At 41.1% G+C, this 17,691-nt stretch overlaps 56 non-coding genes and 22 pseudogenes across 56 annotated transcripts; all 78 read left to right on the top strand.

Moving 5' to 3' along the window:
- Positions 1-65: 65 nt before the first annotated feature.
- LOC134884276 (5S ribosomal RNA) lies at positions 66-184 on the top strand. The gene has a single exon (XR_010168428.1). It is a non-coding gene; the product is annotated as a 5S ribosomal RNA (ribosomal RNA).
- A 107-nt stretch (positions 185-291) lies between these two features.
- LOC135068357 (5S ribosomal RNA) lies at positions 292-410 on the top strand. Its single transcript, XR_010254561.1, has one exon. It is a non-coding gene; the product is annotated as a 5S ribosomal RNA (ribosomal RNA).
- A 108-nt stretch (positions 411-518) lies between these two features.
- LOC134901088 (5S ribosomal RNA) lies at positions 519-637 on the top strand. Its single transcript, XR_010174583.1, has one exon. It is a non-coding gene; the product is annotated as a 5S ribosomal RNA (ribosomal RNA).
- A 107-nt stretch (positions 638-744) lies between these two features.
- LOC134887806 (5S ribosomal RNA) lies at positions 745-863 on the top strand (annotated as a pseudogene).
- A 107-nt stretch (positions 864-970) lies between these two features.
- LOC134884243 (5S ribosomal RNA) lies at positions 971-1,089 on the top strand. Its single transcript, XR_010168396.1, has one exon. It is a non-coding gene; the product is annotated as a 5S ribosomal RNA (ribosomal RNA).
- A 107-nt stretch (positions 1,090-1,196) lies between these two features.
- On the top strand, positions 1,197-1,315 carry LOC134890141 (5S ribosomal RNA; annotated as a pseudogene).
- A 107-nt stretch (positions 1,316-1,422) lies between these two features.
- LOC135058515 (5S ribosomal RNA) lies at positions 1,423-1,541 on the top strand. Its single transcript, XR_010244942.1, has one exon. It is a non-coding gene; the product is annotated as a 5S ribosomal RNA (ribosomal RNA).
- A 107-nt stretch (positions 1,542-1,648) lies between these two features.
- LOC134888058 (5S ribosomal RNA) lies at positions 1,649-1,767 on the top strand (annotated as a pseudogene).
- A 107-nt stretch (positions 1,768-1,874) lies between these two features.
- On the top strand, positions 1,875-1,993 carry LOC134889346 (5S ribosomal RNA; annotated as a pseudogene).
- A 107-nt stretch (positions 1,994-2,100) lies between these two features.
- On the top strand, positions 2,101-2,219 carry LOC135071058 (5S ribosomal RNA). The gene has a single exon (XR_010257200.1). It is a non-coding gene; the product is annotated as a 5S ribosomal RNA (ribosomal RNA).
- A 107-nt stretch (positions 2,220-2,326) lies between these two features.
- Positions 2,327-2,445, top strand: LOC135059781 (5S ribosomal RNA). The gene has a single exon (XR_010246180.1). It is a non-coding gene; the product is annotated as a 5S ribosomal RNA (ribosomal RNA).
- A 107-nt stretch (positions 2,446-2,552) lies between these two features.
- LOC135071046 (5S ribosomal RNA) lies at positions 2,553-2,671 on the top strand. Its single transcript, XR_010257188.1, has one exon. It is a non-coding gene; the product is annotated as a 5S ribosomal RNA (ribosomal RNA).
- Positions 2,672-2,778: 107 nt separating this feature from the next.
- On the top strand, positions 2,779-2,897 carry LOC134889707 (5S ribosomal RNA; annotated as a pseudogene).
- Positions 2,898-3,004: 107 nt separating this feature from the next.
- LOC135068356 (5S ribosomal RNA) lies at positions 3,005-3,123 on the top strand. Its single transcript, XR_010254560.1, has one exon. It is a non-coding gene; the product is annotated as a 5S ribosomal RNA (ribosomal RNA).
- Positions 3,124-3,231: 108 nt separating this feature from the next.
- Positions 3,232-3,350, top strand: LOC135066492 (5S ribosomal RNA). The gene has a single exon (XR_010252739.1). It is a non-coding gene; the product is annotated as a 5S ribosomal RNA (ribosomal RNA).
- Positions 3,351-3,457: 107 nt separating this feature from the next.
- LOC134887804 (5S ribosomal RNA) lies at positions 3,458-3,576 on the top strand (annotated as a pseudogene).
- A 107-nt stretch (positions 3,577-3,683) lies between these two features.
- Positions 3,684-3,802, top strand: LOC135071034 (5S ribosomal RNA). Its single transcript, XR_010257177.1, has one exon. It is a non-coding gene; the product is annotated as a 5S ribosomal RNA (ribosomal RNA).
- Positions 3,803-3,909: 107 nt separating this feature from the next.
- Positions 3,910-4,028, top strand: LOC134890140 (5S ribosomal RNA; annotated as a pseudogene).
- A 107-nt stretch (positions 4,029-4,135) lies between these two features.
- Positions 4,136-4,254, top strand: LOC135058514 (5S ribosomal RNA). The gene has a single exon (XR_010244941.1). It is a non-coding gene; the product is annotated as a 5S ribosomal RNA (ribosomal RNA).
- A 107-nt stretch (positions 4,255-4,361) lies between these two features.
- Positions 4,362-4,480, top strand: LOC134888056 (5S ribosomal RNA; annotated as a pseudogene).
- Positions 4,481-4,587: 107 nt separating this feature from the next.
- Positions 4,588-4,706, top strand: LOC134889345 (5S ribosomal RNA; annotated as a pseudogene).
- Positions 4,707-4,813: 107 nt separating this feature from the next.
- Positions 4,814-4,932, top strand: LOC135071022 (5S ribosomal RNA). The gene has a single exon (XR_010257166.1). It is a non-coding gene; the product is annotated as a 5S ribosomal RNA (ribosomal RNA).
- Positions 4,933-5,039: 107 nt separating this feature from the next.
- Positions 5,040-5,158, top strand: LOC134901656 (5S ribosomal RNA). The gene has a single exon (XR_010175143.1). It is a non-coding gene; the product is annotated as a 5S ribosomal RNA (ribosomal RNA).
- Positions 5,159-5,265: 107 nt separating this feature from the next.
- LOC134885550 (5S ribosomal RNA) lies at positions 5,266-5,384 on the top strand. The gene has a single exon (XR_010169663.1). It is a non-coding gene; the product is annotated as a 5S ribosomal RNA (ribosomal RNA).
- A 107-nt stretch (positions 5,385-5,491) lies between these two features.
- LOC135071011 (5S ribosomal RNA) lies at positions 5,492-5,610 on the top strand. The gene has a single exon (XR_010257155.1). It is a non-coding gene; the product is annotated as a 5S ribosomal RNA (ribosomal RNA).
- Positions 5,611-5,717: 107 nt separating this feature from the next.
- On the top strand, positions 5,718-5,836 carry LOC135070998 (5S ribosomal RNA). Its single transcript, XR_010257144.1, has one exon. It is a non-coding gene; the product is annotated as a 5S ribosomal RNA (ribosomal RNA).
- Positions 5,837-5,943: 107 nt separating this feature from the next.
- Positions 5,944-6,062, top strand: LOC135068559 (5S ribosomal RNA). Its single transcript, XR_010254755.1, has one exon. It is a non-coding gene; the product is annotated as a 5S ribosomal RNA (ribosomal RNA).
- Positions 6,063-6,169: 107 nt separating this feature from the next.
- Positions 6,170-6,288, top strand: LOC134891600 (5S ribosomal RNA; annotated as a pseudogene).
- A 107-nt stretch (positions 6,289-6,395) lies between these two features.
- LOC135064690 (5S ribosomal RNA) lies at positions 6,396-6,514 on the top strand. The gene has a single exon (XR_010250992.1). It is a non-coding gene; the product is annotated as a 5S ribosomal RNA (ribosomal RNA).
- Positions 6,515-6,621: 107 nt separating this feature from the next.
- On the top strand, positions 6,622-6,740 carry LOC135070986 (5S ribosomal RNA). The gene has a single exon (XR_010257133.1). It is a non-coding gene; the product is annotated as a 5S ribosomal RNA (ribosomal RNA).
- A 107-nt stretch (positions 6,741-6,847) lies between these two features.
- LOC135062534 (5S ribosomal RNA) lies at positions 6,848-6,966 on the top strand. Its single transcript, XR_010248881.1, has one exon. It is a non-coding gene; the product is annotated as a 5S ribosomal RNA (ribosomal RNA).
- A 107-nt stretch (positions 6,967-7,073) lies between these two features.
- Positions 7,074-7,193, top strand: LOC134886446 (5S ribosomal RNA). Its single transcript, XR_010170528.1, has one exon. It is a non-coding gene; the product is annotated as a 5S ribosomal RNA (ribosomal RNA).
- A 107-nt stretch (positions 7,194-7,300) lies between these two features.
- Positions 7,301-7,419, top strand: LOC134890022 (5S ribosomal RNA; annotated as a pseudogene).
- Positions 7,420-7,526: 107 nt separating this feature from the next.
- Positions 7,527-7,646, top strand: LOC134897627 (5S ribosomal RNA; annotated as a pseudogene).
- A 107-nt stretch (positions 7,647-7,753) lies between these two features.
- On the top strand, positions 7,754-7,872 carry LOC135070975 (5S ribosomal RNA). Its single transcript, XR_010257122.1, has one exon. It is a non-coding gene; the product is annotated as a 5S ribosomal RNA (ribosomal RNA).
- Positions 7,873-7,978: 106 nt separating this feature from the next.
- Positions 7,979-8,097, top strand: LOC134887607 (5S ribosomal RNA; annotated as a pseudogene).
- A 107-nt stretch (positions 8,098-8,204) lies between these two features.
- LOC135068354 (5S ribosomal RNA) lies at positions 8,205-8,323 on the top strand. The gene has a single exon (XR_010254558.1). It is a non-coding gene; the product is annotated as a 5S ribosomal RNA (ribosomal RNA).
- A 108-nt stretch (positions 8,324-8,431) lies between these two features.
- LOC134901087 (5S ribosomal RNA) lies at positions 8,432-8,550 on the top strand. The gene has a single exon (XR_010174582.1). It is a non-coding gene; the product is annotated as a 5S ribosomal RNA (ribosomal RNA).
- A 107-nt stretch (positions 8,551-8,657) lies between these two features.
- LOC134887803 (5S ribosomal RNA) lies at positions 8,658-8,776 on the top strand (annotated as a pseudogene).
- A 107-nt stretch (positions 8,777-8,883) lies between these two features.
- Positions 8,884-9,002, top strand: LOC135070964 (5S ribosomal RNA). The gene has a single exon (XR_010257111.1). It is a non-coding gene; the product is annotated as a 5S ribosomal RNA (ribosomal RNA).
- Positions 9,003-9,109: 107 nt separating this feature from the next.
- LOC135070612 (5S ribosomal RNA) lies at positions 9,110-9,228 on the top strand. The gene has a single exon (XR_010256769.1). It is a non-coding gene; the product is annotated as a 5S ribosomal RNA (ribosomal RNA).
- A 107-nt stretch (positions 9,229-9,335) lies between these two features.
- On the top strand, positions 9,336-9,454 carry LOC135070953 (5S ribosomal RNA). The gene has a single exon (XR_010257099.1). It is a non-coding gene; the product is annotated as a 5S ribosomal RNA (ribosomal RNA).
- Positions 9,455-9,561: 107 nt separating this feature from the next.
- On the top strand, positions 9,562-9,680 carry LOC135070611 (5S ribosomal RNA). Its single transcript, XR_010256768.1, has one exon. It is a non-coding gene; the product is annotated as a 5S ribosomal RNA (ribosomal RNA).
- A 107-nt stretch (positions 9,681-9,787) lies between these two features.
- Positions 9,788-9,906, top strand: LOC135067207 (5S ribosomal RNA). Its single transcript, XR_010253429.1, has one exon. It is a non-coding gene; the product is annotated as a 5S ribosomal RNA (ribosomal RNA).
- Positions 9,907-10,013: 107 nt separating this feature from the next.
- LOC134891597 (5S ribosomal RNA) lies at positions 10,014-10,132 on the top strand (annotated as a pseudogene).
- A 107-nt stretch (positions 10,133-10,239) lies between these two features.
- On the top strand, positions 10,240-10,358 carry LOC135064688 (5S ribosomal RNA). The gene has a single exon (XR_010250990.1). It is a non-coding gene; the product is annotated as a 5S ribosomal RNA (ribosomal RNA).
- Positions 10,359-10,465: 107 nt separating this feature from the next.
- On the top strand, positions 10,466-10,584 carry LOC135070941 (5S ribosomal RNA). Its single transcript, XR_010257088.1, has one exon. It is a non-coding gene; the product is annotated as a 5S ribosomal RNA (ribosomal RNA).
- A 107-nt stretch (positions 10,585-10,691) lies between these two features.
- On the top strand, positions 10,692-10,810 carry LOC135062533 (5S ribosomal RNA). Its single transcript, XR_010248879.1, has one exon. It is a non-coding gene; the product is annotated as a 5S ribosomal RNA (ribosomal RNA).
- A 107-nt stretch (positions 10,811-10,917) lies between these two features.
- Positions 10,918-11,037, top strand: LOC134886445 (5S ribosomal RNA). The gene has a single exon (XR_010170527.1). It is a non-coding gene; the product is annotated as a 5S ribosomal RNA (ribosomal RNA).
- Positions 11,038-11,144: 107 nt separating this feature from the next.
- Positions 11,145-11,263, top strand: LOC134890021 (5S ribosomal RNA; annotated as a pseudogene).
- A 107-nt stretch (positions 11,264-11,370) lies between these two features.
- LOC134897626 (5S ribosomal RNA) lies at positions 11,371-11,490 on the top strand (annotated as a pseudogene).
- A 107-nt stretch (positions 11,491-11,597) lies between these two features.
- LOC135070929 (5S ribosomal RNA) lies at positions 11,598-11,716 on the top strand. Its single transcript, XR_010257076.1, has one exon. It is a non-coding gene; the product is annotated as a 5S ribosomal RNA (ribosomal RNA).
- Positions 11,717-11,822: 106 nt separating this feature from the next.
- Positions 11,823-11,941, top strand: LOC134884275 (5S ribosomal RNA). The gene has a single exon (XR_010168427.1). It is a non-coding gene; the product is annotated as a 5S ribosomal RNA (ribosomal RNA).
- A 107-nt stretch (positions 11,942-12,048) lies between these two features.
- Positions 12,049-12,167, top strand: LOC135068353 (5S ribosomal RNA). The gene has a single exon (XR_010254557.1). It is a non-coding gene; the product is annotated as a 5S ribosomal RNA (ribosomal RNA).
- Positions 12,168-12,275: 108 nt separating this feature from the next.
- LOC134901086 (5S ribosomal RNA) lies at positions 12,276-12,394 on the top strand. Its single transcript, XR_010174581.1, has one exon. It is a non-coding gene; the product is annotated as a 5S ribosomal RNA (ribosomal RNA).
- Positions 12,395-12,501: 107 nt separating this feature from the next.
- On the top strand, positions 12,502-12,620 carry LOC134887802 (5S ribosomal RNA; annotated as a pseudogene).
- A 107-nt stretch (positions 12,621-12,727) lies between these two features.
- On the top strand, positions 12,728-12,846 carry LOC135070917 (5S ribosomal RNA). Its single transcript, XR_010257065.1, has one exon. It is a non-coding gene; the product is annotated as a 5S ribosomal RNA (ribosomal RNA).
- Positions 12,847-12,953: 107 nt separating this feature from the next.
- LOC135070610 (5S ribosomal RNA) lies at positions 12,954-13,072 on the top strand. The gene has a single exon (XR_010256767.1). It is a non-coding gene; the product is annotated as a 5S ribosomal RNA (ribosomal RNA).
- A 107-nt stretch (positions 13,073-13,179) lies between these two features.
- LOC135058513 (5S ribosomal RNA) lies at positions 13,180-13,298 on the top strand. The gene has a single exon (XR_010244940.1). It is a non-coding gene; the product is annotated as a 5S ribosomal RNA (ribosomal RNA).
- A 107-nt stretch (positions 13,299-13,405) lies between these two features.
- LOC134888055 (5S ribosomal RNA) lies at positions 13,406-13,524 on the top strand (annotated as a pseudogene).
- A 107-nt stretch (positions 13,525-13,631) lies between these two features.
- On the top strand, positions 13,632-13,750 carry LOC135064687 (5S ribosomal RNA). The gene has a single exon (XR_010250989.1). It is a non-coding gene; the product is annotated as a 5S ribosomal RNA (ribosomal RNA).
- A 107-nt stretch (positions 13,751-13,857) lies between these two features.
- On the top strand, positions 13,858-13,977 carry LOC135068744 (5S ribosomal RNA). The gene has a single exon (XR_010254936.1). It is a non-coding gene; the product is annotated as a 5S ribosomal RNA (ribosomal RNA).
- Positions 13,978-14,084: 107 nt separating this feature from the next.
- On the top strand, positions 14,085-14,203 carry LOC135070769 (5S ribosomal RNA). The gene has a single exon (XR_010256922.1). It is a non-coding gene; the product is annotated as a 5S ribosomal RNA (ribosomal RNA).
- A 107-nt stretch (positions 14,204-14,310) lies between these two features.
- On the top strand, positions 14,311-14,430 carry LOC134897625 (5S ribosomal RNA; annotated as a pseudogene).
- Positions 14,431-14,537: 107 nt separating this feature from the next.
- On the top strand, positions 14,538-14,656 carry LOC135070906 (5S ribosomal RNA). The gene has a single exon (XR_010257054.1). It is a non-coding gene; the product is annotated as a 5S ribosomal RNA (ribosomal RNA).
- Positions 14,657-14,763: 107 nt separating this feature from the next.
- On the top strand, positions 14,764-14,882 carry LOC134884274 (5S ribosomal RNA). Its single transcript, XR_010168426.1, has one exon. It is a non-coding gene; the product is annotated as a 5S ribosomal RNA (ribosomal RNA).
- A 107-nt stretch (positions 14,883-14,989) lies between these two features.
- Positions 14,990-15,108, top strand: LOC135068352 (5S ribosomal RNA). Its single transcript, XR_010254556.1, has one exon. It is a non-coding gene; the product is annotated as a 5S ribosomal RNA (ribosomal RNA).
- A 107-nt stretch (positions 15,109-15,215) lies between these two features.
- Positions 15,216-15,334, top strand: LOC135070893 (5S ribosomal RNA). Its single transcript, XR_010257043.1, has one exon. It is a non-coding gene; the product is annotated as a 5S ribosomal RNA (ribosomal RNA).
- Positions 15,335-15,441: 107 nt separating this feature from the next.
- LOC134887801 (5S ribosomal RNA) lies at positions 15,442-15,560 on the top strand (annotated as a pseudogene).
- A 107-nt stretch (positions 15,561-15,667) lies between these two features.
- LOC135059193 (5S ribosomal RNA) lies at positions 15,668-15,786 on the top strand. The gene has a single exon (XR_010245605.1). It is a non-coding gene; the product is annotated as a 5S ribosomal RNA (ribosomal RNA).
- A 107-nt stretch (positions 15,787-15,893) lies between these two features.
- On the top strand, positions 15,894-16,012 carry LOC135070609 (5S ribosomal RNA). The gene has a single exon (XR_010256766.1). It is a non-coding gene; the product is annotated as a 5S ribosomal RNA (ribosomal RNA).
- A 107-nt stretch (positions 16,013-16,119) lies between these two features.
- LOC135058511 (5S ribosomal RNA) lies at positions 16,120-16,238 on the top strand. The gene has a single exon (XR_010244938.1). It is a non-coding gene; the product is annotated as a 5S ribosomal RNA (ribosomal RNA).
- Positions 16,239-16,345: 107 nt separating this feature from the next.
- Positions 16,346-16,464, top strand: LOC134885641 (5S ribosomal RNA). The gene has a single exon (XR_010169751.1). It is a non-coding gene; the product is annotated as a 5S ribosomal RNA (ribosomal RNA).
- A 107-nt stretch (positions 16,465-16,571) lies between these two features.
- LOC135058510 (5S ribosomal RNA) lies at positions 16,572-16,690 on the top strand. Its single transcript, XR_010244937.1, has one exon. It is a non-coding gene; the product is annotated as a 5S ribosomal RNA (ribosomal RNA).
- Positions 16,691-16,797: 107 nt separating this feature from the next.
- On the top strand, positions 16,798-16,916 carry LOC134888054 (5S ribosomal RNA; annotated as a pseudogene).
- Positions 16,917-17,023: 107 nt separating this feature from the next.
- Positions 17,024-17,142, top strand: LOC135064686 (5S ribosomal RNA). The gene has a single exon (XR_010250988.1). It is a non-coding gene; the product is annotated as a 5S ribosomal RNA (ribosomal RNA).
- Positions 17,143-17,249: 107 nt separating this feature from the next.
- LOC135068743 (5S ribosomal RNA) lies at positions 17,250-17,369 on the top strand. The gene has a single exon (XR_010254935.1). It is a non-coding gene; the product is annotated as a 5S ribosomal RNA (ribosomal RNA).
- A 107-nt stretch (positions 17,370-17,476) lies between these two features.
- Positions 17,477-17,595, top strand: LOC135070768 (5S ribosomal RNA). The gene has a single exon (XR_010256921.1). It is a non-coding gene; the product is annotated as a 5S ribosomal RNA (ribosomal RNA).
- The last annotated feature ends 96 nt before the right edge of the window (positions 17,596-17,691 follow it).

The raw sequence follows: 17,691 nt of genomic DNA, 5'->3' as shown, positions 1-17,691 counted from the left end.
CAAGCGTATTAATTTATGAACCAGTAGTTAGAAGTAGAAAAGTTCTAACAGAAACCACAAATCTCATCTACAGCCACACCACATTGGATACGCCCAATCTCATCTGATCTTGGAAGCTAAGCAGTGTTGGGCCTGGTAATTACTTGGATGGGAGACCACCTGGGAATACAAGGTGCTGTAGATATTTTTAAACTGCCAACACCGTTCTGTTGATGCATTCCATTTTCAAACGTATTCATTTATGAACCAGTAGTTAGAAGTAGAAAAGTTCTAACAGAAACCACAAAGTTCATCTACAGCCATACCACACTGGATAAGCCCAATCTCATCTGATCTTGGAAGCTAAGAAGTGTTGGGCCTGGTTAGTACTTGGATGGGAGACCACCTGGGAATACAAGGTGCTGTAGATATTTTTATACTGCCAACACCGTTCTGTTGATGCATTCCATTTTTTAGACGTATTCATTTATGAACCAGTAGTTAGAAGTAGAAAAGTTCTAACAGAAACCACAATGCTCATCTACAGCCACACCACACTGGATACGCCCAATCTCATCTGATCTTGGAAGCTAAGCAGTGTTGGGCCCGGTTAGTACTTGGATGGGAGACCACCTGGGAATACAAGGTGCTGTAGATATTTTTATACTGCCAACACCGTTCTGTTGATGCATTCCATTTTCAAACGTATTAATTTATGAACCAGTAGTTAGAAGTAGAAAAGTTCTAACAGAAACCACAAAGCTCATCTACAGCCACACCACATTTGATACGCCCAATCTCATCTGATCTTGGAAGCTAAGCAGTGTTGGGCCTGGTAATTACTTGGATGGGAGACCACCTGGGAATACAAGGTGCTGTAGATATTTTTAAACTGCCAAACCCGTTCTGTTGATGCATTCCATTTTCAAACGTATTCATTTATGAACCAGTAGTTAGAAGTAGAAAAGTTCTAACAGAAACCACAAAGCTCATCTACAGCCACACCACACTGGATACGCCCAATCTCATCTGATCTTGGAAGCTAAGCAGTGTTGGGCCTGGTTAGTACTTGGATGGGAGACCACCTGGGAATACAAGGTGCTGTAGATATTTTTATACTGCCAACACCGTTCTGTTGATGCATTCCATTTTCAAACGTATTCATTTATGAACCAGTAGTTAGAAGTAGAAAAGTTCTAACAGAAACCACAAAGCTCATCTACAGCCACACCACATTGGATACGCCCAATCTCATCTGATCTTGGAAGCTAAGCAGTGTTGGGCCTGGTAATTATTCGGATGGGAGACCTCCTGGGAATACAAGGTGCTGTAGATATTTTTAAACTGCCAACACCGTTCTGTTGATGCATTCCATTTTCAAACGTATTCATTTATGAACCAGTAGTTAGAAGTAGAAAAGTTCTAACAGAAACCATAAAGCTCATCTACAGCCATACCACACTGGATACGCCCAATCTCATCTGATCTTGGAAGCTAAGAAGTGTTGGGCCTGGTTAGTACTTGGATGGGAGACCACCTGGGAATACAAGGTGCTGTAGATATTTTTATACTGCCAACACCGTTCTGTTGATGCATTCCATTTTCAAACGTATTCATTTATGAACCAGTAGTTAGAAGTAGAAAAGTTCTAACAGAAACCATAAAGCTCTTCTACAGCAACACCACACTGGATATGCCCAATCTCATCTGATCTTGGAAGCTAAGCAGTGTTGGGTCTGGTTAGTACTTGGATGGGAGACCACCTGGGAATACAAGGTGCTGTAGATAATTTTATACTGCCAACACCGTTCTGTTGATGCATTCCATTTTAAAACGTATTCATTTATGAACCAGTAGTTAGAAGTAAAAAAGTTCTAACAGAAACCAGAAAGTTCATCTACAGCAACACAACACTGGATACGCCCAATCTCATCTGATCTTGGAAGCTAAGCAGTGTTTGGGCTGGTTAGTACTTGGATGGGAGACCACCTGGGAATACAAGGTGCTGTAGATATTTTTATACTGCCAACACCGTTCTGTTGATGCATTCCATTTTCAAACGTATTCATTTATGAACCAGTAGTTAGAAGTAGAAAAGTTCTAACAGAAACCACAAAGCTCATCTACAGCCACACCACACTGGATACGCCCAATCTCATCTGATCTTGGAAGCTAAGCAGTGTTGGGCCTGGTTAGTACTTGGATGGGAGACCACCTGGGAATACAAGGTGCTGTAGATATTTTTATACTGCCAACACTGTTCTGTTGATGCATTCCATTTTCAAACGTATTCATTTATGAACCAGTAGTTAGAAGTAGAAAAGTTCTAACAGAAACCAGAAAGTTAATCTACAGCAACACCACACTGGATACGCCCAATCTCATCTGATCTTGGAAGCTAAGCAGTGTTGGGCCTGGTTAGTACTTGGATGGGAGACCACCTGGGAATACAAGGTGCTGTAGATATTTTTATACTGCCAACACCGTTCTGTTGATGCATTCCATTTTCAAACTTATTCATTTATGAACCAGTAGTTAGAAGTAGAAAAGTTCTAACAGAAACCACAAAGCTCATCTACAGCCACACCACACTGGATACGCCCAATCTCATCTGATCTTGGAAGCTAAGCAGTGTTGGGCCTGGTTAGTACTTGGATGGGAGACCACCTGGGAATACAAGGTGCTGTAGATATTTTTATACTGCAAACACCGTTCTGTTGATGCATTCCATTTTCAAGCGTATTAATTTATGAACCAGTAGTTAGAAGTAGAAAAGTTCTAACAGAAACCACAAATCTCATCTACAACCACACCACATTGGATACGCCCAATCTCATCTGATCTTGGAAGCTAAGCAGTGTTGGGCCTGGTAATTACTTGGATGGGAGACCACCTGGGAATACAAGGTGCTGTAGATATTTTTAAACTGCCAACACCGTTCTGTTGATGCATTCCATTTTCAAACGTATTCATTTATGAACCAGTAGTTAGAAGTAGAAAAGTTCTAACAGAAACCACAAAGTTCATCTACAGCCATACCACACTGGATAAGCCCAATCTCATCTGATCTTGGAAGCTAAGAAGTGTTGGGCCTGGTTAGTACTTGGATGGGAGACCACCTGGGAATACAAGGTGCTGTAGATATTTTTATACTGCCAACACCGTTCTGTTGATGCATTCCATTTTTTAGACGTATTCATTTATGAACCAGTAGTTAGAAGTAGAAAAGTTCTAACAGAAACCACAATGCTCATCTACAGCCACACCACACTGGATACGCCCAATCTCATCTGATCTTGGAAACTAAGCAGTGTTGGGCCCGGTTAGTACTTGGATGGGAGACCACCTGGGAATACAAGGTGCTGTAGATATTTTTATACTGCCAACACCGTTCTGTTGATGCATTCCATTTTCAAACGTATTAATTTATGAACCAGTAGTTAGAAGTAGAAAAGTTCTAACAGAAACCACAAAGCTCATCTACAGCCACACCACATTTGATACGCCCAATCTCATCTGATCTTGGAAGCTAAGCAGTGTTGGGCCTGGTAATTACTTGGATGGGAGACCACCTGGGAATACAAGGTGCTGTAGATATTTTTAAACTGCCAAACCCGTTCTGTTGATGCATTCCATTTTCAAACGTATTCATTTATGAACCAGTAGTTAGAAGTAGAAAAGTTCTAACAGAAACCACAAAGCTCATCTACAGCCACACCACACTGGATACGCCCAATCTCATCTGATCTTGGAAGCTAAGCAGTGTTGGGCCTGGTTAGTACTTGGATGGGAGACCACCTGGGAATACAAGGTGCTGTAGATATTTTTATACTGCCAACACCGTTCTGTTGATGCATTCCATTTTCAAACGTATTCATTTATGAACCAGTAGTTAGAAGTAGAAAAGTTCTAACAGAAACCACAAAGCTCATCTACAGCCACACCACATTGGATACGCCCAATCTCATCTGATCTTGGAAGCTAAGCAGTGTTGGGCCTGGTAATTATTCGGATGGGAGACCTCCTGGGAATACAAGGTGCTGTAGATATTTTTAAACTGCCAACACCGTTCTGTTGATGCATTCCATTTTCAAACGTATTCATTTATGAACCAGTAGTTAGAAGTAGAAAAGTTCTAACAGAAACCATAAAGCTCATCTACAGCCATACCACACTGGATACGCCCAATCTCATCTGATCTTGGAAGCTAAGAAGTGTTGGGCCTGGTTAGTACTTGGATGGGAGACCACCTGGGAATACAAGGTGCTGTAGATATTTTTATACTGCCAACACCGTTCTGTTGATGCATTCCATTTTCAAACGTATTCATTTATGAACCAGTAGTTAGAAGTAGAAAAGTTCTAACAGAAACCATAAAGCTCTTCTACAGCAACACCACACTGGATATGCCCAATCTCATCTGATCTTGGAAGCTAAGCAGTGTTGGGTCTGGTTAGTACTTGGATGGGAGACCACCTGGGAATACAAGGTGCTGTAGATAATTTTATACTGCCAACACCGTTCTGTTGATGCATTCCATTTTAAAACGTATTCATTTATGAACCAGTAGTTAGAAGTAAAAAAGTTCTAACAGAAACCAGAAAGTTCATCTACAGCAACACAACACTGGATACGCCCAATCTCATCTGATCTTGGAAGCTAAGCAGTGTTTGGGCTGGTTAGTACTTGGATGGGAGACCACCTGGGAATACAAGGTGCTGTAGATATTTTTATACTGCCAACACCGTTCTGTTGATGCATTCCATTTTCAAACGTATTCATTTATGAACCAGTAGTTAGAAGTAGAAAAGTTCTAACAGAAACCACAAAGCTCATCTACAGCCACACCACACTGGATACGCCCAATCTCATCTGATCTTGGAAGCTAAGCAGTGTTGGGCCTGGTTAGTACTTGGATGGGAGACCACCTGGGAATACAAGGTGCTGTAGATATTTTTATACTGCCAACACTGTTCTGTTGATGCATTCCATTTTCAAACGTATTCATTTATGAACCAGTAGTTAGAAGTAGAAAAGTTCTAACAGAAACCAGAAAGTTAATCTACAGCAACACCACACTGGATACGCCCAATCTCATCTGATCTTGGAAGCTAAGCAGTGTTGGGCCTGGTTAGTACTTGGATGGGAGACCACCTGGGAATACGAGGTGCTGTAGATATTTTTATACTGCCAACACCGTTCTGTTGATGCATTCCATTTTCAAACTTATTCATTTATGAACCAGTAGTTAGAAGTAGAAAAGTTCTAACAGAAACCATAAAGCTCATCTACAGCCACACCACACTGGATACGCCCAATCTCATCTAATCTTGGAAGCTAAGCAGTGTTGGGCCTGGTTAGTACTTGGATGGGAGACCACCTGGGAATACAAGGTGCTGTATATAATTTTATACTGCCAACACCGTTCTGTTGATGCATTCCATTTTAAAACGTATTCATTTATGAACCAGTAGTTAGAAGTAGAAAAGTTCTAACAGAAACCACAAAGTTCATCTACAGCCACACCACACTGGATACGCCCAATCTCATCTGATCTTGGAAGCTAAGCAGTGTTGGGCCTGGTTAGTACTTGGATGGGAGACCACCTGGGAATACAAGGTGCTGTAGATATTTTTATACTGCCAACACCGTTATGTTGATGCATTCCATTTTCAAACGTATTCATTTATGAACCAGTAGTTAGAAGTAGAAAAGTTCTAACAGAAACCACAAAGCTCATCTACAGCCACACCACACTGGATACGCCCAATCTCATCTGATCTTGGAAGCTAAGCAGTGTTGGGCCTGGTTAGTACTTGGATGGGAGACCACCTGGGAATACAAGGTGCTGTAGATATTTTTATACTGCCAACACCGTTCTGTTGATGCATTCCATTTTCAAACTTATTCATTTATGAACCAGTAGTTAGAAGTAGAAAAGTTCTAACAGAAACCATAAAGCTCATCTACAGCCACACCACACTGGATACGCCCAATCTCATCTGATCTTGGAAGCTAAGCAGTGTTAGGCTTGGTTAGTACTTGGATGGGAGACCACCTGGGAATACAAGGTGCTGTAGATAATTTTATACTGCCAACACCGTTCTGTTGATGCATTCCATTTTAAAACGTATTCATTTATGAACCAGTAGTTAGAAGTAGAAAAGTACTAACAGAAACCATAAAGCTCTTCTACAGCCACACCACACTGGATATGCCCAATCTCATCTGATCTTGGAAGCTAAGCAGTGTTTGGTCTGGTTAGTACTTGGATGGGAGACCACCTGGGAATACAAGGTGCTGTAGATAATTTTATACTGCCAACACCGTTCTGTTGATGCATTCCATTTTAAAATGTATTCATTTATGAACCAGTAGTTAGAAGTAAAAAAGTTCTAACAGAAACCAGAAAGTTCATCTACAGCAACACAACACTGGATACGCCCAATCTCATCTGATCTTGGAAGCTAAGCAGTGTTTGGCCTGGTTAGTACTTGGATGGGAGACCACCTGGGAATACAAGGTGCTGTAGATATTTTTATACTGCCAACACCGTTCTGTTGATGCATTCCATTTTCAAACGTATTCATTTATGAACCAGTAGTTAGAAGTAGAAAAGTTCTAACAGAAACCACAAAGCTCATCTACAGCCACACCACACTGGATACGCCCAATCTCATCTGATCTTGGAAGCTAAGCAGTGTTGGGCCTGGTTAGTACTTGGATGGGAGACCACCTGGGAATACAAGGTGCTGTAGATATTTTTATACTGCCAACACTGTTCTGTTGATGCATTCCATTTTCAAACCTATTCATTTATGAACCAGTAGTTAGAAGTAGAAAAGTTCTAACAGAAACCAGAAAGTTCATCTACAGCAACACCACACTGGATTCGCCCAATCTCATCTGATCTTGGAAGCTAAGCAGTGTTGGGCCTTTTTAGTACTTGGATGGGAGACCACCTGGGAATACAAGGTGCTGTAGATATTTTTATACTACCAACACCGTTCTGTTGATGCATTCCATTTTCAAACGTATTCATTTATGAACCAGTAGTTAGAAGTAGAAAAATACTAACAGAAACCATAAAGCTCTTCTACAGCCACACCACACTGGATATACCCAATCTCATCTGATCTTGGAAGCTAAGCAGTGTTGGGCCTGGTTAGTACTTGGATGGGAGGCCACCTGGGAATACATAGGTGCTGTAGATATTTTTATACTGCCAACACCGTTCTGTTGATGCATTCCATTTTAAAACGTATTCATTTATGAACCAGTAGTTAGAAGTAGAAAAGTTCTAACAGAAACCAGAAAGTTCATCTACAGCAACACCACACTGGATACGCCCAATCTCATCTAATCTTGGAAGCTAAGCAGTGTTGGCCCTGGTTAGTACTTGGATGGGAGACCACCTGGGAATACAAGGTGCTGTAGATATTTTTATACTGCCAACACTGTTCTGTTGATGCATTCCATTTTCAAACGTATTAATTTATGAACCAGTAGTTAGAAGTAGAAAAGTTCTAACAGAAACTACAAAGCTCATCTACATCCAAAACCACACTGGATACGCCCAATCTCATCTGATTTTGGAAGCTAAGCAGTGATGAGCCTGGTTAGGACTTGGATGGGAGACCACCTGGGAATACAAGGTGCTGTAGATATTTTTATACTGCCAACACCGTTCTGTTGATGCATTCCATTTTCAAACGTATTCATTTATGAATCAGTAGTTAAAAGTAGAAAAGTTCTAACAGAAACCACAAAGCTCATCTACAGCCACACCACACTGGATACGCCCAATCTCATCTGATCTTGGAAGCTAAGCAGTGTTGGGCCTGGTTAGTACTTGGATGGGAGACCACCTGGGAATACAAGGTGCTGTAGATATTTTTATACTGCAAACACCGTTCTGTTGATCATTCCATTTTCAAGCGTATTAATTTATGAACCAGTAGTTAGAAGTAGAAAAGTTCTAACAGAAACCACAAATCTCATCTACAGCCACACCACTTTGGATACGCCCAATCTCATCTGATCTTGGAAGCTAAGCAGTGTTGGGCCTGGTAATTACTTGGATGGGAGACCACCTGGGAATACAAGGTGCTGTAGATATTTTTAAACTGCCAACACCGTTCTGTTGATGCATTCCATCTTCAAACGTATTCATTTATGAACCAGTAGTTAGAAGTAGAAAAGTTCTAACAGAAACCACAAAGCTCATCTACAGCCATACCACACTGGATAAGCCCAATCTCATCTGATCTTGGAAGCTAAGAAGTGTTGGGCCTGGTTAGTACTTGGATGGGAGACCACCTGGGAATACAAGGTGCTGTAGATATTTTTATACTGCCAACACCGTTCTGTTGATGCATTCCATTTTTTAGACGTATTCATTTATGAACCAGTAGTTAGAAGTAGAAAAGTTCTAACAGAAACCACAATGCTCATCTACAGCCACACCACACTGGATACGCCCAATCTCATCTGATCTTGGAAGCTAAGCAGTGTTGGGCCCGGTTAGTACTTGGATGGGAGACCACCTGGGAATACAAGGTGCTGTAGATATTTTTATACTGCCAACACCGTTCTGTTGATGCATTCCATTTTCAAACGTATTAATTTATGAACCAGTAGTTAGAAGTAGAAAAGTTCTAACAGAAACCACAAAGCTCATCTACAGCCACACCACATTTGATACGCCCAATCTCATCTGATCTTGGAAGCTAAGCAGTGTTGGGCCTGGTAATTACTTGGATGGGAGACCACCTGGGAATACAAGGTGCTGTAGATATTTTTAAACTGCCAAACCCGTTCTGTTGATGCATTCCATTTTCAAACGTATTCATTTATGAACCAGTAGTTAGAAGTAGAAAAGTTCTAACAGAAACCACAAAGCTCATCTACAGCCACACCACACTGGATACGCCCAATCTCATCTGATCTTGGAAGCTAAGCAGTGTTGGGCCTGGTTAGTACTTGGATGGGAGACCACCTGGGAATACAAGGTGCTGTAGATATTTTTATACTGCCAACACCGTTCTGTTGATGCATTCCATTTTCAAACGTATTCATTTATGAACCAGTAGTTAGAAGTAGAAAAGTTCTAACAGAAACCACAAAGCTCATCTACAGCCACACCACATTGGATACGCCCAATCTCATCTGATCTTGGAAGCTAAGCAGTGTTGGGCCTGGTAATTACTTGGATGGGAGACCTCCTGGGAATACAAGGTGCTGTAGATATTTTTATACTGCCAACACCGTTCTGTTGATGCATTCCATTTTCAAACGTATTCATTTATGAACCAGTAGTTAGAAGTAGAAAAGTTCTAACAGAAACCACAAAGCTCATCTACAGCCACACCACACTGGATACGCCCAATCTCATCTGATCTTGGAAGCTAAGCAGTGTTGGGCCTGGTTAGTACTTGGATGGGAGACCACCTGGGAATACAAGGTGCTGTAGATATTTTTATACTGCCAACACCGTTCTGTTGATGCATTCCATTTTCAAACGTATTCATTTATGAACCAGTAGTTAGAAGTAGAAAAGTTCTAACAGAAACCACAAAGCTCATCTACAGCCACACCACATTGGATACGCCCAATCTCATCTGATCTTGGAAGCTAAGCAGTGTTGGGCCTGGTAATTACTTGGATGGGAGACCTCCTGGGAATACAAGGTGCTGTAGATATTTTTAAACTGCCAACACCGTTCTGTTGATGCATTCCATTTTCAAACGTATTCATTTATGAACCAGTAGTTAGAAGTAGAAAAGTTCTAACAGAAACCATAAAGCTCATCTACAGCCATACCACACTGGCTACGCCCAATCTCATCTGATCTTGGAAGCTAAGCAGTGTTAGGCTTGGTTAGTACTTGGATGGGAGACCACCTGGGAATACAAGGTGCTGTAGATAATTTTATACTGCCAACACCGTTCTGTTGATGCATTCCATTTTAAAACGTATTCATTTATGAACCAGTAGTTAGAAGTAGAAAAGTACTAACAGAAACCATAAAGCTCTTCTACAGCCACACCACACTGGATATGCCCAATCTCATCTGATCTTGGAAGCTAAGCAGTGTTTGGTCTGGTTAGTACTTGGATGGGAGACCACCTGGGAATACAAGGTGCTGTAGATAATTTTATACTGCCAACACCGTTCTGTTGATGCATTCCATTTTAAAATGTATTCATTTATGAACCAGTAGTTAGAAGTAAAAAAGTTCTAACAGAAACCAGAAAGTTCATCTACAGCAACACAACACTGGATACGCCCAATCTCATCTGATCTTGGAAGCTAAGCAGTGTTTGGCCTGGTTAGTACTTGGATGGGAGACCACCTGGGAATACAAGGTGCTGTAGATATTTTTATACTGCCAACACCGTTCTGTTGATGCATTCCATTTTCAAACGTATTCATTTATGAACCAGTAGTTAGAAGTAGAAAAGTTCTAACAGAAACCACAAAGCTCATCTACAGCCACACCACACTGGATACGCCCAATCTCATCTGATCTTGGAAGCTAAGCAGTGTTGGGCCTGGTTAGTACTTGGATGGGAGACCACCTGGGAATACAAGGTGCTGTAGATATTTTTATACTGCCAACACTGTTCTGTTGATGCATTCCATTTTCAAACCTATTCATTTATGAACCAGTAGTTAGAAGTAGAAAAGTTCTAACAGAAACCAGAAAGTTCATCTACAGCAACACCACACTGGATTCGCCCAATCTCATCTGATCTTGGAAGCTAAGCAGTGTTGGGCCTTTTTAGTACTTGGATGGGAGACCACCTGGGAATACAAGGTGCTGTAGATATTTTTATACTACCAACACCGTTCTGTTGATGCATTCCATTTTCAAACGTATTCATTTATGAACCAGTAGTTAGAAGTAGAAAAATACTAACAGAAACCATAAAGCTCTTCTACAGCCACACCACACTGGATATACCCAATCTCATCTGATCTTGGAAGCTAAGCAGTGTTGGGCCTGGTTAGTACTTGGATGGGAGGCCACCTGGGAATACATAGGTGCTGTAGATATTTTTATACTGCCAACACCGTTCTGTTGATGCATTCCATTTTAAAACGTATTCATTTATGAACCAGTAGTTAGAAGTAGAAAAGTTCTAACAGAAACCAGAAAGTTCATCTACAGCAACACCACACTGGATACGCCCAATCTCATCTAATCTTGGAAGCTAAGCAGTGTTGGCCCTGGTTAGTACTTGGATGGGAGACCACCTGGGAATACAAGGTGCTGTAGATATTTTTATACTGCCAACACTGTTCTGTTGATGCATTCCATTTTCAAACGTATTAATTTATGAACCAGTAGTTAGAAGTAGAAAAGTTCTAACAGAAACTACAAAGCTCATCTACATCCAAAACCACACTGGATACGCCCAATCTCATCTGATTTTGGAAGCTAAGCAGTGATGAGCCTGGTTAGGACTTGGATGGGAGACCACCTGGGAATACAAGGTGCTGTAGATATTTTTATACTGCCAACACCGTTCTGTTGATGCATTCCATTTTCAAACGTATTCATTTATGAATCAGTAGTTAAAAGTAGAAAAGTTCTAACAGAAACCACAAAGCTCATCTACAGCCACACCACACTGGATACGCCCAATCTCATCTGATCTTGGAAGCTAAGCAGTGTTGGGCCTGGTTAGTACTTGGATGGGAGACCACCTGGGAATACAAGGTGCTGTAGATATTTTTATACTGCAAACACCGTTCTGTTGATCATTCCATTTTCAAGCGTATTAATTTATGAACCAGTAGTTAGAAGTAGAAAAGTTCTAACAGAAACCACAAATCTCATCTACAGCCACACCACATTGGATACGCCCAATCTCATCTGATCTTGGAAGCTAAGCAGTGTTGGGCCTGGTAATTACTTGGATGGGAGACCACCTGGGAATACAAGGTGCTGTAGATATTTTTAAACTGCCAACACCGTTCTGTTGATGCATTCCATCTTCAAACGTATTCATTTATGAACCAGTAGTTAGAAGTAGAAAAGTTCTAACAGAAACCACAAAGCTCATCTACAGCCATACCACACTGGATAAGCCCAATCTCATCTGATCTTGGAAGCTAAGAAGTGTTGGGCCTGGTTAGTACTTGGATGGGAGACCACCTGGGAATACAAGGTGCTGTAGATATTTTTATACTGCCAACACCGTTCTGTTGATGCATTCCATTTTTTAGACGTATTCATTTATGAACCAGTAGTTAGAAGTAGAAAAGTTCTAACAGAAACCACAATGCTCATCTACAGCCACACCACACTGGATACGCCCAATCTCATCTGATCTTGGAAGCTAAGCAGTGTTGGGCCCGGTTAGTACTTGGATGGGAGACCACCTGGGAATACAAGGTGCTGTAGATATTTTTATACTGCCAACACCGTTCTGTTGATGCATTCCATTTTCAAACGTATTAATTTATGAACCAGTAGTTAGAAGTAGAAAAGTTCTAACAGAAACCACAAAGCTCATCTACAGCCACACCACATTTGATACGCCCAATCTCATCTGATCTTGGAAGCTAAGCAGTGTTGGGCCTGGTAATTACTTGGATGGGAGACCACCTGGGAATACAAGGTGCTGTAGATATTTTTAAACTGCCAAACCCGTTCTGTTGATGCATTCCATTTTCAAACGTATTCATTTATGAACCAGTAGTTAGAAGTAGAAAAGTTCTAACAGAAACCACAAAGCTCATCTACAGCCACACCACACTGGATACGCCCAATCTCATCTGATCTTGGAAGCTAAGCAGTGTTGGGCCTGGTTAGTACTTGGATGGGAGACCACCTGGGAATACAAGGTGCTGTAGATATTTTTATACTGCCAACACCGTTCTGTTGATGCATTCCATTTTCAAACGTATTCATTTATGAACCAGTAGTTAGAAGTAGAAAAGTTCTAACAGAAACCACAAAGCTCATCTACAGCCACACCACATTGGATACGCCCAATCTCATCTGATCTTGGAAGCTAAGCAGTGTTGGGCCTGGTAATTACTTGGATGGGAGACCTCCTGGGAATACAAGGTGCTGTAGATATTTTTAAACTGCCAACACCGTTCTGTTGATGCATTCCATTTTCAAACGTATTCATTTATGAACCAGTAGTTAGAAGTAGAAAAGTTCTAACAGAAACCATAAAGCTCATCTACAGCCATACCACACTGGATACGCCCAATCTCATCTGATCTTGGAAGCTAAGAAGTGTTGGGCCTGGTTAGTACTTGGATGGGAGACCACCTGGGAATACAAGGTGCTGTAGATATTTTTATACTGCCAACACCGTTCTGTTGATGCATTCCATTTTCAAACGTATTCATTTATGAACCAGTAGTTAGAAGTAGAAAAGTTCTAACAGAAACCATAAAGCTCTTCTACAGCAACACCACACTGGATATGCCCAATCTCATCTGATCTTGGAAGCTAAGCAGTGTTGGGTCTGGTTAGTACTTGGATGGGAGACCACCTGGGAATACAAGGTGCTGTAGATAATTTTATACTGCCAACACCGTTCTGTTGATGCATTCCATTTTAAAACGTATTCATTTATGAACCAGTAGTTAGAAGTAAAAAAGTTCTAACAGAAACCAGAAAGTTCATCTACAGCAACACAACACTGGATACGCCCAATCTCATCTGATCTTGGAAGCTAAGCAGTGTTTGGCCTGGTTAGTACTTGGATGGGAGACCACCTGGGAATACAAGGTGCTGTAGATATTTTTATACTGCCAACACCGTTCTGTTGATGCATTCCATTTTCAAACGTATTCATTTATGAACCAGTAGTTAGAAGTAGAAAAGTTCTAACAGAAACCACAAAGCTCATCTACAGCCACACCACACTGGATACGCCCAATCTCATCTGATCTTGGAAGCTAAGCAGTGTTGGGCCTGGTTAGTACTTGGATGGGAGGCCACCTGGGAATACATAGGTGCTGTAGATATTTTTATACTGCCAACACCGTTCTGTTGATGCATTCCATTTTAAAACGTATTCATTTATGAACCAGTAGTTAGAAGTAGAAAAGTTCTAACAGAAACCAGAAAGTTCATCTACAGCAACACCACACTGGATACGCCCAATCTCATCTAATCTTGGAAGCTAAGCAGTGTTGGGCCTGGTTAGTACTTGGATGGGAGACCACCTGGGAATACAAGGTGCTGTAGATATTTTTATACTGCCAACACTGTTCTGTTGATGCATTCCATTTTCAAACGTATTAATTTATGAACCAGTAGTTAGAAGTAGAAAAGTTCTAACAGAAACTACAAAGCTCATCTACATCCAAAACCACACTGGATACGCCCAATCTCATCTGATTTTGGAAGCTAAGCAGTGATGAGCCTGGTTAGGACTTGGATGGGAGACCACCTGGGAATACAAGGTGCTGTAGATATTTTTATACTGCCAACACCGTTCTGTTGATGCATTCCATTTTCAAACGTATTCATTTATGAATCAGTAGTTAAAAGTAGAAAAGTTCTAACAGAAACCACAAAGCTCATCTACAGCCACACCACACTGGATACGCCCAATCTCATCTGATCTTGGAAGCTAAGCAGTGTTGGGCCTGGTTAGTACTTGGATGGGAGACCACCTGGGAATACAAGGTGCTGTAGATATTTTTATACTGCAAACACCGTTCTGTTGATGCATTCCATTTTCAAGCGTATTAATTTATGAACCAGTAGTTAGAAGTAGAAAAGTTCTAACAGAAACCACAAATCTCATCTACAGCCACACCACATTGGATACGCCCAATCTCATCTGATCTTGGAAGCTAAGCAGTGTTGGGCCTGGTAATTACTTGGATGGGAGACCACCTGGGAATACAAGGTGCTGTAGATATTTTTAAACTGCCAACACCGTTCTGTTGATGCATTCCATTTTCAAACGTATTCATTTATGAACCAGTAGTTAGAAGTAGAAAAGTTCTAACAGAAACCACAAAGCTCATCTACAGCCATACCACACTGGATAAGCCCAATCTCATCTGATCTTGGAAGCTAAGAAGTGTTGGGCCTGGTTAGTACTTGGATGGGAGACCACCTGGGAATACAAGGTGCTGTAGATATTTTTATACTGCCAACACCGTTCTGTTGATGCATTCCATTTTCAGACGTATTCATTTATGAACCAGTAGTTAGAAGTAGAAAAGTTCTAACAGAAACCACAATGCTCATCTACAGCCACACCACACTGGATACGCCCAATCTCATCTGATCTTGGAAGCTAAGCAGTGTTGGGCCTGGTTAGTACTTGGATGGGAGACCACCTGGGAATACAAGGTGCTGTAGATATTTTTATACTGCCAACACCGTTCTGTTGATGCATTCCATTTTCAAACGTATTAATTTATGAACCAGTAGTTAGAAGTAGAAAAGTTCTAACAGAAACCACAAAGCTCATCTACAGCCACACCACATTTGATACGCCCAATCTCATCTGATCTTGGAAGCTAAGCAGTGTTGGGCCTGGTAATTACTTGGATGGGAGACCACCTGGGAATACAAGGTGCTGTAGATATTTTTAAACTGCCAAACCCGTTCTGTTGATGCATTCCATTTTCAAACGTATTCATTTATGAACCAGTAGTTAGAAGTAGAAAAGTTCTAACAGAAACCACAAAGCTCATCTACAGCCACACCACACTGGATACGCCCAATCTCATCTGATCTTGGAAGGTAAGCAGTGTTGGGCCTGGTTAGTACTTGGATGGGAGACCACCTGGGAATACAAGGTGCTGTAGATATTTTTATACTGCCAACACCGTTCTGTTGATGCATTCCATTTTCAAACGTATTCATTTATGAACCAGTAGTTAGAAGTAGAAAAGTTCTAACAGAAACCACAAAGCTCATCTACAGCCACACCACATTGGATACGCCCAATCTCATCTGATCTTGGAAGCTAAGCAGTGTTGGGCCTGGTAATTACTTGGATGGGAGACCTCCTGGGAATACAAGGTGCTGTAGATATTTTTAAACTGCCAACACCGTTCTGTTGATGCATTCCATTTTCAAACGTATTCATTTATGAACCAGTAGTTAGAAGTAGAAAAGTTCTAACAGAAACCATAAAGCTCATCTACAGCCATACCACACTGGATACGCCCAATCTCATCTGATCTTGGAAGCTAAGAAGTGTTGGGCCTGGTTAGTACTTGGATGGGAGACCACCTGGGAATACAAGGTGCTGTAGATATTTTTATACTGCCAACACCGTTCTGTTGATGCATTCCATTTTCAAACGTATTCATTTATGAACCAGTAGTTAGAAGTAGAAAAGTTCTAACAGAAACCACAAAGCTCATCTACAGCCACACCACACTGGATACGCCCCATCTCATCTGATCTTGGAAGCTAAGCAGTGTTGGGTCTGGTTAGTACTTGGATGGGAGACCACCTGGGAATACAAGGTGCTGTAGATATTTTTATACTGCCAACACCGTTCTGTTGATGCATTCCATTTTCAAACGTATTCATTTATGAACCAGTAGTTAGAAGTAGAAAAGTTCTAACAGAAACCATAAAGCTCATCTACAGCCATACCACACTGGATACGCCCAATCTCATCTGATCTTGGAAGCTAAGAAGTGTTGGGCCTGGTTAGTACTTGGATGGGAGACCACCTGGGAATACAAGGTGCTGTAGATATTTTTATACTGCCAACACCGTTCTGTTGATGCATTCCATTTTCAAACGTATTCATTTATGAACCAGTAGTTAGAAGTAGAAAAGTTCTAACAGAAACCATAAAGCTCTTCTACAGCAACACCACACTGGATATGCCCAATCTCATCTGATCTTGGAAGCTAAGCAGTGTTGGGTCTGGTTAGTACTTGGATGGGAGACCACCTGGGAATACAAGGTGCTGTAGATAATTTTATACTGCCAACACCGTTCTGTTGATGCATTCCATTTTAAAACGTATTCATTTATGAACCAGTAGTTAGAAGTAAAAAAGTTCTAACAGAAACCAGAAAGTTCATCTACAGCAACACAACACTGGATACGCCCAATCTCATCTGATCTTGGAAGCTAAGCAGTGTTTGGCCTGGTTAGTACTTGGATGGGAGACCACCTGGGAATACAAGGTGCTGTAGATATTTTTATACTGCCAACACCGTTCTGTTGATGCATTCCATTTTCAAACGTATTCATTTATGAACCAGTAGTTAGAAGTAGAAAAGTTCTAACAGAAACCACAAAGTTCATCTACAGCCACACCACACTGGATACGCCCAATCTCATCTGATCTTGGAAGCTAAGCAGTGTTGGGCCTGGTTAGTACTTGGATGGGAGGCCACCTGGGAATACATAGGTGCTGTAGATATTTTTATACTGCCAACACCGTTCTGTTGATGCATTCCATTTTAAAACGTATTCATTTATGAACCAGTAGTTAGAAGTAGAAAAGTTCTAACAGAAACCAGAAAGTTCATCTACAGCAACACCACACTGGATACGCCCAATCTCATCTAATCTTGGAAGCTAAGCAGTGTTGGGCCTGGTTAGTACTTGGATGGGAGACCACCTGGGAATACAAGGTGCTGTAGATATTTTTATACTGCCAACACTGTTCTGTTGATGCATTCCATTTTCAAACGTATTAATTTATGAACCAGTAGTTAGAAGTAGAAAAGTTCTAACAGAAA

Source organism: Pseudophryne corroboree, chromosome 3 (assembly GCF_028390025.1).
Source record: "Pseudophryne corroboree isolate aPseCor3 chromosome 3, aPseCor3.hap2, whole genome shotgun sequence".
Taxonomy (NCBI): domain Eukaryota; kingdom Metazoa; phylum Chordata; class Amphibia; order Anura; family Myobatrachidae; genus Pseudophryne; species Pseudophryne corroboree.
The sequence above is the reverse complement of the archived record's forward strand: the minus strand, read 5'-3'. Positions and strand labels throughout refer to the sequence as shown.